This window comes from Heptranchias perlo, unplaced genomic scaffold (genome assembly GCF_035084215.1).
Source record: "Heptranchias perlo isolate sHepPer1 unplaced genomic scaffold, sHepPer1.hap1 HAP1_SCAFFOLD_52, whole genome shotgun sequence".
Taxonomy (NCBI): Eukaryota; Metazoa; Chordata; class Chondrichthyes; order Hexanchiformes; family Hexanchidae; genus Heptranchias; species Heptranchias perlo.
Window position 1 is genome coordinate 8,131,729 of NW_027139537.1, and position 14,567 is coordinate 8,146,295.

At 47.6% G+C, this 14,567-nt stretch overlaps 1 non-coding gene across 1 annotated transcript; it reads left to right on the top strand.

The window, feature by feature from the left end:
• Positions 1-989: 989 nt before the first annotated feature.
• Positions 990-1,207, top strand: LOC137314580 (small nucleolar RNA U3). The gene has a single exon (XR_010961237.1). It is a non-coding gene; the product is annotated as a small nucleolar RNA U3 (small nucleolar RNA).
• Positions 1,208-14,567: the final 13,360 nt, after the last annotated feature.

Below are 14,567 nucleotides of genomic sequence, written 5' to 3' on the forward strand. Positions count from 1 at the left end.
CTGTGTGAATCAATGATCACTGTGCTGTGTCACCCACTCACTGTGTGAATCAATGATCACAGTCCTCGGACACCCACCCACTTTTTGAATCAATGTTCACAGTGCTCGGACACCCACTCACTGTGTGAATCAATTATTACCGTGCTGGGTCACCCACTCACTGTGTGAATCAATGATTACAGTGCTGGGTCACCCACCCACTGTGTGAATCAATGATCACAGTGCTCGCACACCCACCCACTCTATGAATCAATGATTATCGTGCTGGGACACCCACCCACTGTGTGAATCAATGATCACAGTGTTGGGTCACCCACCCACTGTGTGAATCAATGATCACAGTGCTGGGTCACCCACCCACTGTGTGCATCATCGGGACTTGATAGGGTAAATGCTGAGTGATTTTTTCCCCCTTGCTAACGAGTTCAGAACTATGGGGCATCGTTTCAGGATAATGGGTCGGCAATTTAAGACTGAGATTTGAAAGAATTTCTTCACTCAGAGGGTGGTGAATCTTTGGAATTCTCTACCCCAGAGGGCTGTGGATCCTCAGTCGTTGTATGTGTTCAAGGCTAAGGTGGATAGACTTTTGGATTCTCGGGGAATCAAGGGATATGGGGATCGGGCGGGAAAGTGATTTTGAGGTTGAAGATCAGCCATGATCTGATTGAAGGGCGGAGCGGCCTCAAGGGGCTCTTTCGCCTACTCCTGCTCCTATTTCATATATTCTTGTGTTCTTATGATCAGGACAGTTGCTGGAGACTGGTATCTACATGATGCAAATTAGTGCCTACTGGGTAATGGCTGTACGGTATTTCTTTTTCACACAATCACAAGTTTACAAAGGGTGTAGCGGAGATTAATTGCGTTTTTATTTGATTCCTCACAAATGAATAGCGCAATGAATGGTCGAGGAATTGGTCCGCGCTCAGCTTATGTTAAAGGGGGCTCGCTAAGTTTGGAGAGCGGTGTTGCCGCATCTGTTAAGTAAGACTATACTTTTGGCGATCATTTCTATAGTTTTTCAACTTGAGAAATGTGTTCTGAAGCGTTTGGTTTCACCAACCATGAGGAGGAGATGGAATTTTTCCTTCTGAGCGTGAAGCGGGTTGGAAGTGTTGCTTGAGACCAGCGCTTGTGGCCATTGATGACCGTTCCCTTCTCTCAGTGTGCGAGAAGTGGAAGAAGGAAATGCATTCTGAGTGGTTCGTGTTTCTACAGCTCAAAAGTAGCAATATTTATACGTCAATTATCTTATATTTACAGGTGCTTCCCTCCAGTGAGAGTGCAAGTCTCTACCATCTCAGCCGAACTCGTGCTGCTATCTGTTGCTCTCCCCTACTTTTGTCGGTTTTTAACTCATCAGTCAGAATCTGCACTGAATTGATTTGGTGCAGTCGATGTAGTTAATGGGGCACAAAATCTTGGCTTGCATTACTGATTAAAATGATGCCCCGCCTGCCATCTCAGGTGGATGTAGAAGATCGCATGAAACTATTTTGAAGATCTTGAGGGGAGTTCTCCCAGGTGTCCTGGTCAATATTTACCCCTCAACCAACATCACTAATACAGATTATCTGCCCAATACACCATTGCTGTCAAGGGTCAAGAGGGGCCTGCTGTTCCTGCAGGAGTGCGGGATCCTGAACCTCAGCAACTATCGGCAGTGATCACGCATATGGACCAAATAGCAATTGAACTGGTCGGGAATCAACGATAGTCATTCCTCAGGCCTGGGGATTCTGTTGTGAGGAGAACAATTCACCATCCCCGAGGTTAGAGAGGTGGTGGGTGGCCGCCTGCTCGCAGCAGGCGTTCTGTACAATAACGCCCCGCTCCGACTGCGGCCAACATAAAAGGGGATCCAAACATCTTCTACAAGCATGTAAAAAGTAAACGGATCGTAAGAGGAGGGGTGGGCCGATTAGAGACCATACAAGAGATCTACAAATGGAGGCAGAGGGGATGGCCGAGGTACTAAATGAAAACTTTACATCTGACTTTACCAAGGAAGAAGGTACTGCCAGAGTCTCAGTAAAGGGATATACAGTTGAGATACTGGATGGGCTGAACATTGATAAAGAAGATATACTAGAAAGGCTAGCTGTATTTAAAGTAGATAAGTCACTCGGTCCGGATGTGATGCGTCCTAGTTTGCTGAGGGAAGTAAGGGTGGAAATTGTGGAGGTCCTGGCCATAATCTTCCAAACATCCGTAGAAATGGAGCCAGAGGACTGGAGAATTGGACATATTACACCCTTGTTCAAAAGAGGGTGTGAGGATAAACCCAGCAACTATAGTCCAGTCAGTTTAACCTCGGTGGTGGGGAAACTTTTAGAAATGATAATCCGGGACAGAATTAACATTCAATTGAACGAGTGTGGGTTGATTGGGGAAAGCCAGCACGGATTTGTTGAAGGCAAATCGTGTTTAACTAATCTGACGGAGTTTTTTGATGAGGTGACAGAGAGTGTCGATGAGGGCAATCCATTTGAGGTCGTGTATATGGCCTTTCAAAAGGCGTTTGATAAAGTATCGCATGGTCGGCTTGTCATCAAGATTGCGGCCCATGGAATAAAGGCGGCAGTAGCAACATGAATACAGAATTGTCTAAGTGACAGGAGACAGAGAGTAGTGGTGAACGGTTGGTTTTCGGACTGAAGGGAAGTGTGCAGTGGTGTTCTCCAGGGGTCGGTGCTGGGACCGCTGCTTTTCTTGATATTTAATAATGAATTGGGCTTGGGTGCACAGGGCACAATCTCAAAACTTGCAGATGACACGTAACTTGGTGAACAGTGAGGAGGATAGTGGTAGACTTTAAGAGGATATAGACAAGCTGGTGGCTTGGGAGGAGAAGTGGCAGATGAAATCGAACACCGAAAGATGCGAAGTTATACATTTCGGTCAGAAGAACGAGGAGAGGCAATCTCAACTAGAGGACACAATTCTAAAGGGGGCACAGGAATGGAGAGATCTGGGGGGATATGCTCACAAATCGTTGAAGGTGGCAGGGCAAGTTGAGAAAGCAGTTAAAAAACATACGAGATCATGTGTTTTATTAATAGAGGCATAGAGTATAAAAGTATGGAAGTCATGATGAACCTCTATAAAACACTGGTTCATGTACAACTGGAGTATAGTGTCCAGTTCTGGGCATCCCACTTCAGGAAAGATGTGAAGGCCTTAGAGAGGGTGTGGAAGAGGTTTATTAGAATGATTCCAGGGCTGAGGGATTTTAGTTACGTGGATCGACTGGAGAAGCTGAGTTTGTTCTCCTTGGAACAGAGAAGTTTGCGAGGAGCTTTGATGGAGGTATTCAAAATCATGAAGGGTTGAGACAGAGTGGATATAGAGAAACTGTTCCCATTGGCGGAACTGTCAAGGACCAGAATGCACAGATTTAAGGTGATTGGCAAAAGAGCCAAAGGTGACATGAAGAAAAACTTTTTTACACCGCGAGTGGTTAGGATCTGCAATGCACTGCCCAAGGGGATGGTGGAGGCAGATTAAATCATGGGCCTTCAAAAGGGAACTGGATAAGTACTTGAAAGGAAAAATGTGCAGGTCCACGGGGATAGGGCGGGGGAGTGGGACTAGCTGGATTGTTCTTGCATAGAGCTGGCGTGGACTCGAATGGGCGAATGGCCTCCGTCCATGCTGTTACTTTTCTACGATTCTATGATTCTAATGTGTACGCCCTGAAGCTCAGGGGCGAGCGGCTGGAGGTCTTCCAGTATCTCCCGATGCCGCTGGCGACCTCCTGTCCAGTCGTTCTCGCCGGAGACTTCAACTGCATCATAGATGCGGCTGGACGATCCAGCAGGGGCGGGGGAATACTGGACACCACGTCAAAACTGCTGATGAAAGCGGTGAAAGACGCAAAGCTTTGTGACATCTTCAGCAACCCTATAGATGGAGCTGCGCAAAGAAACACCTGGTCCAGGCTGGGCGGGTCCATCCATTCCAGGATAGACTTCCAGTTTGTGCCCCCAACGCTCAAGATCAGATCCACCGACGTCCAGCCGGTTTTCCTCTCTGACCACTGCCTCCTACTGGCTGACTGCCAATCGCAGGAGGACCAGAGGATGGGCAGAGGGATATTGAAGATGAACGCGACACTGTTGACCCCGGAGAACATCGAGGAACTAGCGAGGGATTACACAGGGTGGACGACCGTGAAACCCCTCTTCGAAACCACGATGCACTGGTAGGAAGCGATCAAGGCCCATATCAGGAAGTTCTTCATCCTCAACGGTGTTCAGGAGGCGAGAGAGGGAAGTGTCACAACTCCAGAAAAGCGTGCAGGATCTGGTCCAGCTGCATCTAATGGGGGTCGATCTCGGGGAAGATCTCAGAGAGGTGAAGGGCCAGCAAGCCTCGCTTTTCACCTCCGAGGCCTCAAAGATCATCTTCCAGTCCAGGTTCCACTCCGTGGAGCAGGGCGAGAATTGTGCGGGCTTCTTCTTCCAGAAGCTGCACAGAGAGACCTCTGAAATCAGCAGCCTGAAGGAGGAAGAGAGCTCAGTGACGTCTTCACAGACCGACATACTGAGGATCAGCAAATCCTTTTATGCCGGGCTGTCCGACTCAAGGCCCACAGACAGCACGGCCTCCCAATCTTTCCTGTCCTCTATCACGGAGGATTTAGAGGACAGCGAGCAGCAGGGCATGGATCAGCCACTGACATTGGACGAGCTGACAAAGGCCGTCTGATCCTTCGAGAAGAGTAGAAGTCCTGGGAGCAATGTCTTACTGGATAAGTTGCACTCGGCTCTGAAGGACAGGATAGGCCCAGACCTGCTGAAAGTGTACGGGGGGTTGCTTCTGGCAGGCAGCATGTCAGAGTCCATGAGGAAAGGCATCACCACGGTTATCTCCAAGGGGAAGGGGGAGGGGGAAGAAATCAAAAATTGGCCACCCATTTCCTTGCTAAATGTCGACTACAAGATTCTGTCTCAGGTCATCGCCAATAGGCTCAAGTCTGCTCTGGAGCGAGTGATCCACCCGGATCAGACCTGTACTGTACCCGGCAGGAAGATCTCTTATAGCCTTGTGCTGCTCAGGTATCAGCCTGGACCAGGAACAGGCCTTTGACAGAGAATCCCACACGTATATGATGGATGGGCTCTCCAAAATGTGTTTTGGGGATGGAATCCGCGATTGGATCTGGCTGCATTACGCAGACATCCGTAGCACAGTCCTAACCAACGCGTCGGTGTCGGAGAGCCCTCCAATCAGATCTGGAGTCAGGCAGGTCTGTCCACTCTCCGCGACCTTGATCGTATGTGGCATTGAGCAGTGTGTTGCGTTGATCAGGTAGGATGCAGATATCAGTGGGTGACTATCGCAGGCAGCGGATGGTCTCAGGTTCAGGCCTCCCAACACATGGACGACGTCGCCGACGTTTGCTCTTATCAGCCGTCGGTTCACTGTCCTCAGCACCACCGTGAGCTTCCCTCGAGGCTGCGGCTGGGAGGAGACCGTCGTCCATCTAATGGTGAGCTGATCTTTGGTGCAGAAACTGTGGAGACAGATGCGTTTTATCTGTCCCGGTTCATCCCCAACACCTCTGTAAAACAGGATGCTGTGCACTACGGGCAGTTCCCCAGGACGCACACAGGGACAGATATCAACTGCTGCTGGAAGACCATCAACTCGGTGAAGGAGGCCCTTTGGTCCCCCCGAAACCTGCTGGTCTTCCAGCTGATGGAGCTGTCCATAACCGAGTGTTGCCGACTGGCACATTCCAAGGTCCAGGAGTACGTGCTGAGGGACGCAATGAAGCGAGGTGCGACCTATGCAAAGGGTCTATAGGGAAAGGTCATCGTGTCAGGCCATTTCAGCTTGTATTGCACAGAATGTACTCGAAGAATGAAATCTTGGGGCACAAATACACATATCACTAAAAGTAGCCACACAGGTTAAAAAGGCAAATCAAGCACTGGGGTTCAAATCTAGAGGGATAGAATTGATAAGCAAAGCAGTTATGTTAAACTTGTGTGGAGCCTAGGTTTTCCACACTTGGAGTATTGCGCACAGTTCTGGTCTCCATATTATAGAAAGAAATAAAGGCATTGGAGAGAGTGCAAAAAAGATTCACAAGGATGATACTAGAACTGAGAGGATATCCTTATCAGGAAAGGCTGAACAGGCTGGATCTCTTTTCTGTCGAAAAGACAAAGCTGAGGGGTGACCTGATAGAGGCCTTTAAGACAATGATGGGGTTTGGTAGGGTAGACGTAGATAAAATGTTTCCACTTGTGAGGGAGTCCAAAATTAGAGGTCATAAATATAAGGTAGTCACTAATAAATCCAATAGTGAATTCAGGAGAAACTTCTTTACCAAAGAGTGGTAAGAATGTGGAATGCGTTACCACAGGGATTAATTGCGGCAAATAACATTGATGCATTTAAGGGGAAGCCAGATAAGCACAAGATGGAGGAAGGAATAGGGTATCCTGATCGGGTAAAATGAAGTGGGAGGGAGGAGGCTCGTGTGGAGCAAAAAAAGCTGGCGTAAACCAGTTGGGCCGAATGGCCTATTTCCGTGCTGGAGTTTCGATGAAAGTCAATGTACTATTTTGAGGGTGGTGGAAGAGCAGAGGGACCTGGTGGCGCATATTCACAATTCTTTGAAGGTAGCAGGGCAAGTTGATAAGGCGGTTAAGCAAGTGTAAGAGATATATGTGTTTGTAAATAGGGGCATTGAATATACAAATAGGGAAGTGATGTTAAACCTTTACAAAAGACTGGTTAGGCCTCAGCCGGACTATTGTGTACAACACTGGGCATCACACTTTAAGAAGGATGTCAAGGCCTTGGAGAGGGTACAGAGGCGATTTACCAGAGTGATGCCAGGGATGAGGGACTTCAGTTATGTGGACGGATTGTTCTCCTTCGATCAGAGAAGGTGAAGTGGAGACCGAATAGAGGTGTTCAAAATAATGAGGGATTTTTATGGAGCAAATATGGGAAACTGTTTACTCTGGCAACTGGATTGGTAACCAGAGGTCATAGGTTTAAAATAATTGACAAAACAACTGGAGGGGAAATGAGGAGAATATTTTTCACACAGAGGGTTGTTAAGCATTGCCTGAAAGGATGGGGTCCCTTAAAAAGGTTGTCTTCGTGTCAGAGACTCGAAATTCATATCTTAACTGGGAAACTGCAGAAACAGAGTGAAACGGATTTGTTTGTGTCCCTGGATTCAATGCACAATGTGGAGAAATCTGTACAATTTATAAATGAATCTCCAGGAATGAACATGGTCAATACAATTAGATGAAAACTGTAAATGAAGCCGCTCATTGCTGGACCAGTCCTTTCTGAGCACAGCTTTAAACTTTATTCCTGAGAGAGGTCTCATTAAGACAAGGTTATGAACTTTGAGATGTTTGTGATATATCCACGTCATCATTAACATCGGAGGCAAAGCTGCTGATGTAATGTGTTTGTTCAAATGACTGTAACTAATAGCAATGATCAGGGGTATAACCGTGTCAGTGGAGATTTACCCCCTGTATAAATCAGGGATCGCTGTAATGAATCCACACAGACTGCCTGCCGGAGCTGCGGTTTCCAGGCCAACAGAAGACATTGCTTCTCACAGAAATGGGATATTCATTAATGTATCAGATAGAATGTATTTATTATCCTGTTCTTGCAGCCGTTGGGGTTCCAGGTAAGCCATTATCTCAGCTGTTCATGGTGTAAGTCGATATTAACTCCGCTGCTGTACTTGGCACTATTTTTCTCCCATTGTGTATTACGCAGTGGACTGTTCTGTTCTATCAGTTGATCCACTGTCCTAAGTCTCTTGTCTTTTTGTCTTGCAGCAGCTGCATTGTATGCATTATGATCTTGTATATCTAACCTTGTCTTTGTTACTGAAATATTCTCTGTACTGAATGTTTTGGAATCAGGTGTCTGGGCTAATAGCTGGTATGAGACCACCAGGAGCTGTTAACAGTTTCATGTTGTGGAACTAACCTGTCCTGGAATATTTTTTTCATAAATGTGTTTTCAGTGATTGGTCATGAGACAGCTCACGGTCTCGGTGTTACAAGGAGGCAGCGCAATGTCCTCCCTCCCCAATAACATGCTTCAGTTTAACTGGGATTTCAATGTATTTATTGGTTATCACTGTTATGAAAGATTGTTTCATTATGTGTGTATCTGACGCCGCTTCAGATGTCTGATTACTGAACTGAGTTTGATGCTGATTCTTTCAATCTCATTCTCTGATTAACGGTGGATGAATTGACTGTGAAATGCAATATTTTGAGGTTATGTTGTATCAGTTTGCACTTTATCTGTTGGAATCACGAGCCCTTCGATTTATCTGTCGATTACAAGTAGCAGCGGTGATGTTGGTGTTTTGTTATTTGAACAATGCCGCCATTTAACGCTGTAGTTTATAATTACAGAAGAAGGAATTTCAATCATTGTGAGGTTTGTCTGGAAGAGGGATTCAATTCTGTTTATTCCATGCATTGTGGATGAAGTGAAGAGTGTAGGTGAACAGGTGGAGACTTGGATGATCTGTGGCCATATTAAACTGTTCACAGATGCTTCACCATTTAACAAACTGACATTAAGAATAGGATCGTTGGAACACGGGGCTGGTGAAGAGAAAGCAGGCGCAGGATGTTAGGATTTACTCGGAAGTGAAAAAGGGGCATTGAGAAAGAGAGTAGAGAGAGTGCGGAGACATAGAGAGGAGCGATAGAGAAAGTAACTGAGAAGGAAAACGAGAGGTAGGGGGAGAAGAAAGGAGAGAAAGAGAGAGAAAGAGACACACACAGGGACCGAGAGAGGGGGAGAGAGAGAGCAGCAGAGGTGTGAATAATTAATCGGAATGAACTGCTGAAACTTCCAGTCCAATTATGAAGAGGAAATGTGACTTGAAGGTGTTATTAGGATGTTGTCAGATTGTGAGAGTTTTATTGTACTCTTGCCGGGTGTGTTTATCGCTATCAGGTCCTCAGTCTGTTTATGCAAATGTTCCATTTACTTGTTTACTGATTGAATACATAAACATAATTGAAATATAATTAAAGAACAAAATCAGTGATTTATTTAACGCATTGAATTATTGGGATATTGTATTCTAAAGGCTGTGTGTTAGCTTCATTGAATAAAGGACGAAGCTAATTCAATTATTGTATTTTAATGTAATTATAATTGATTATGCAAATTAAATTTATTGACCACATTATGTAACCAACGAGCAGTTCATTGACACCAATAACCAAAGAAATTAAAGGTTGAATTTATTCAATGAATTATGTTACTGGGACCTATAGATTAGATTCCCTCTAACACTCCGCTCCAGTCTCTCCCTGTGAATCCCAGCCTCTCCTCCCACTGCATTGAATCCTCTGTCTCCTCATCCGTTCCCTCAGTTTATTCGTTTTCCCAAACCATCTGCTACTGTCTCCCCTCCAGCTCCTACATGTCCTTTTCCTTGTCTTCCTCCCAATCTCACTCACTCGTTCGGCCTGCAGCTGCCTCTTCCAATCCAATCCGAAGCTCAAACTCACCGCCACGGATCTTGGTCTTTCCCGTTTTGTGCCGGTCCGTGTCGGCTCACTTCACCCAGAGCAACAAACCAGCAGCACCTCCCCCTGTCCCCTCATCTTCCCGGCTCTTCGCTCAATTTCGCGTCCATCTGGAGCCCAAATCCGGATTTAACCTGTTGGATTCCCGGTGTGTAAAACCCCTTCTGCCTTCCCCACCGGCACTGCGCCCTCACTCAGCCCTTCCAGTGGATCTGGTGCTCACTTAATTCACTTTCTAAATCAATTTCCCAATTCATTAATGATAATTGTGTTCAAAAACATTTCTCTGCCCGAACGCGCTGCCCAGGTCAGTGAATCAGTTTCCACCGTTTGATGCAGCAACAAAGCTGGAAATTTCACCCCAGATCCTCTCAAACTGCTGCTTTGTCTCCAGATCTGATCAGTATTTCTTCTGCTTCCGTTTCTCTCTCTTCCAGTTAACTTGGTGGCGATTGTGATCCTGTCCCGAGGAAAGTGCGGTCTCTCCAAATGTATCACTCGCTACCTGGTGGGAATGGCGGCGGCCGATCTCCTGGTCGTTATCACTGATGTCATAATGTGGCGCATTGTTGAGATTTATTTCCCAGTTTCATTCTTGACCATTACCCCCGTGTGCCGTCTCATTGCCATCCTGAGATTGGCAGCCATTGCGGCCTCTGTCTGGTTCACAGTGGTTTTCACCTTTGATCGATTTGTGGCCATTTGTTGTCAGAAGCTGAAAACAAAATATTGCAACAAGAAAACGGCGGCTGCTGTTATCGGGGTGGTGAGTGCGCTGAGCTGTTTACTAAACATTCCCTTGTACTTTGTATTTTACCCGGAATATATAATGGACAATGTACCCCGGGGTTGTGTCTGGAAACTGAGCCTTTTCACTTCACCTGCATGGGCAGCGTTTGACTTGTTTTATCTTGTGTTAATGCCTTGTTTCCCATTCATTCTGATTTTGCTGTTCAATGTTCTCACCGCCAGGAATATCGTAGCGGCCAGCAGAGTCCGCCGCGGACTCCGGGGCCGCAGCAATGGAGAGAATCACAAAGATCCAGAGGTGGAGAACCGAAGGAAATCCATCATTTTACTCTTCAGCATATCAGGCAGCTTTATATTGTTATGGGGCACAGAAGTGTTTTATGTTATCTCTCTGTATATAATAAACGTCCAGTACTATACGAAGAGTGACATTGAATCAGCCGGATTCATGCTTCAACTCCTCAGTTCCTGCACCAACACGTGTATTTATGCTGTGACCCAGACTAAATTCAGAGAGGAGCTGAAGAACGGAGTGAAATACCCACTGAATCTAATTGTTACATTAGTTAAATCATAGAAACATCTGAAGAGTTTTCATCCAAAATTAAATAAAAGGTAAATTAGAGTAGTTTTTCACGTTTGGCGGTGGCGTAAGACGGGCAGTAGAGGATCGGGCGCCCGTTATTCACCGCGCCTGATTTTACCATCCATTGACATGAATGAGTTCACTGAAGTAACTGATATCAATCCAATAATTCAGTAAATTTAGTAATTCCAGACAGGAATTATATTTTACCCGATAAATGCGGTGTTGTGAAATGACACAAGATGTGATTCCAACATGAAATGGTTTGCTGTTATTAGTTTGGATATAATATGATTTCAATATTAAATGTTTAATCCTGAAATGTATAAAATCAAATCCTCCTTTTCAGTTGATGATTATTTCCCATCACACTCACTGCCCGGTGGGATGGACTGAGGGTGAGCTGTCAGGGTCAGACAGCGTCCTGTTCATTGGGACATTTGTTTTGACCGGAACAGAATAATAATGGACCAACACCCGGACCGTTACTAACTGGTAAAATATGAATGTAATATCAAACTCCAGTGGGTTGTTCTGGAGATTGTTTCCTCTCTGAGCTGCTGTGCAGCAATTTTTACTCACTGCAGGGAGATTAATGGGATATGAGTCTGGACCTGGTTACACAGGTTTATAAGGAAACCTCCTGATACATTTCTGATGCGATCAGGAGCCGAGAGATTTCTCACGGCCGCAGCAGGCCAAGGGAAAGCTCTCCTGCTTCTCCTTGCTCAACAAATTATAAGTTAAAAAGAAACTTCTCCGTGTTCCGGACCATTCAATGCCCATCGAAAGGGCGGCTCCTCCACCCATTTGTGCCCAACATTAAATGGTGTCCCACGTACGTCATAATACTCTGATTTACATATTACACGTGACCTGACCAGAATATTTCCCTCCACATGTTTTGAACCGATGCAGTTTGAATCAATGGACCAGCTTGTGGGCTTCGAAGATTGATACTAGGGCGGAGGTCCGGCCGCTCCTCTCAGAACCCTACCCGCGATGGTGGAGGCAGGAACGTCACCAATAAAGGGACTGTTAGTGAACTGATACCATTTACTAGCCTCTACCACCCCATTTCCGCCAGGCGGGGATACTTAAAATCGGCCACACCTTTCCTGACCTACGCCCTAGTATCAATCTTCGAAGCCCACAAGCTGGTCCATTGTCTCAAACGCCACCGGTTCACAACAAGTGGAGGGAAATTTTCACCATTGCTTGGGGCTGATCTGGGAGAGCGGATCACCCGACTCTCATAGAACCGGCCCGATTTTAATTTCTGCTCCGTCCAAGCAGTGAAGGTGAAATTACCCCCACGTCTCTGACCCCAAGGTTCGACAGGTGTGTGAAAGCCATTCAGACAGTGTTTGCCAAACACTGACATGAATGTGGGAGATTGGATCCTTGTATTCATGTAAAAGGTGATAATCCCTCTCCACGGAGACTCATCCCCTATACCGTAGAGTCGAAGAGGGGTTCATCCCCAACAGCTCGGTAACACAGGACGCTGTGCTGTATGGGCAGTTGTCCAAGATGCACACCGAGACAGATATTAACTGCTGCTGGAAGACCATCAACTCGGTCAAGGAGGCCCTTTGTTCCCCCAAAACCTGCTGGTCTTCCAGCCGAGGGAACGGTCCGTGGCTAAGTGTTGGCCACTGGCACATTCCAAGGTCCAGTATTACATGCTGAGGTGCACACTGAAGCGAGGTGCGGCTTACACAAAGGCTTTATGGGGAAAGGCAACCTTTTAAGGCTATCCCACCTTGTTTTGTACAGCATGTATTAGAAGATATGTACTGTGTTTTGAATTGTAATAATGGAATCGTATGATGTGTAATGTATTTGTTTTGAATTGTAATGTTAACATTGAACTGGGTGTATCCATGAATTTTACGAAATAAAGTATATTTTGAAATATTTTAAGAAAGTTCCAGTCTCACTATGTCTGTTCTTATTGGACACCAAAGAGTGGAAACAGAGCCGGATCGTAAAGATGTGGGGAGTTATACAAATAGCATCTATTGCAGGCATCAGTTGAGAAATAGGGAGTATTTTCTAAATGGTGAGAAACTAGGGACTGTAGAGGTTAAAGGGGTTTGGGTGTCCAGGTACAGCAATCAATAAAACTAAGTGCACAAGCATAAAAAATGAATGAAAGATCCCAATTTCGAGGCTGTCATATCCCAAGGTACCGCTATCGGGTACTTAGCCAACTCTGTGGAAATTGCTGATGCAATCAATCCCCACTGCCTCCCTTGCTTGTCCATTCCATACAGCCAGTACCCTCTGCATTAAGAAAGTTACATTCAAGCATTCTGCTCATCCTATGCCCCAGGTAGAGAAGACTAATAGTGACAGGAGGACCCAGACCATCAGCCTTATGCGAGTTTGGACATTTCTGTTTTTAATTCAGATTATTGCATTTGCAATTTTTTCATTTTTTTGTACATTTCTATTTTTGTTTTTTAAACAAATTCTTCAAACCCTGTGCGCGGTGAGTGCTGACTCCGGGCCCTTTGATTGACAGCTCTCACCTCCGCCCGCCTTCATCCTGGGCTGACTCCTCCCATCATGTGACACGCTGCACCATCTCTCACATTTGCGCGCTGGCGTCACGACGCGTAATGTGCATCTCCGGCCCGAGGGACGCCGCGCATGCGCCGCGTGGTCTCTGTGCCACGTTCCCTTAGCAACAGGACCGCGACCCCGGGAAGGAGGGACCGCGACCCCGGAATGGAGGGACCGTAACCCCCCGGGACTGAGGTACTGAGACCCCGGGAGGGAGAGACTGCGACCCCGGAATGGAGGGACCGTGACCCCCCGGGACTGAGGTACTGAGACCCCGGGAGGGAGAGACCGCGACCCCGGAATGGAGGGTCCGTGACCCCCCGGGACTGAGGTACTGAGACCCCGGGAGGGAGAGACCGCGACCCCGGAATGGAGGGACCGTGACCCCCCGGGACTGAGGTACTGAGACCCCGGGAGGGAGAGACCGCGACCCCGGAATGGAGGGACCGTGACCCCCCGGGACTGAGGTACTGAGACCCCGGGAGGGAGAGACCGCGACCCCGGAATGGAGGGACCGTGACCCCCCGGGACTGAGGTACTGAGACCCCGGGAGGGAGAGACCGCGACCCCGGAATGGAGGGACCGTGAACCCCCGGGACTGAGGTACTGAGACCCCGGTAGGGAGAGACCGCGACCCCGGAATGGAGGGACCGTGAACCCCCGGGACTGAGGTACTGAGACCCCGGTAGGGAGAGACCGCGACCCCGGAATGGAGGGACCGTGAACCCCCGGGACTGAGGGACTGAGACCCCGGGAGAGAGAGACCACGACCCCAGGATGGAGGGACCGCGACCCCGGAATGGAGGGACCGTGACCCCCCGGGACTGAGGTACTGAGACCCCGGTAGGGAGAGACCGCGACCCCGGAATGGAGGGACCGTGAACCCCCGGGACTGAGGGACTGAGACCCCGGGAGGGAGAGACTAAGACCCCGCGATGGTGGGACCACGACACAGGAATGGAGGGACCGTGACCGCCAGGACAGAGGGACTGAGACCCTGCGACGGTGGGACCGAGATCCCGGGATGAAGGGACCGCGACCACGGGATGGAGGAATTGAGACCCCGTGACGGAGGGACTGAGACCCTGGGATGGAGAGAC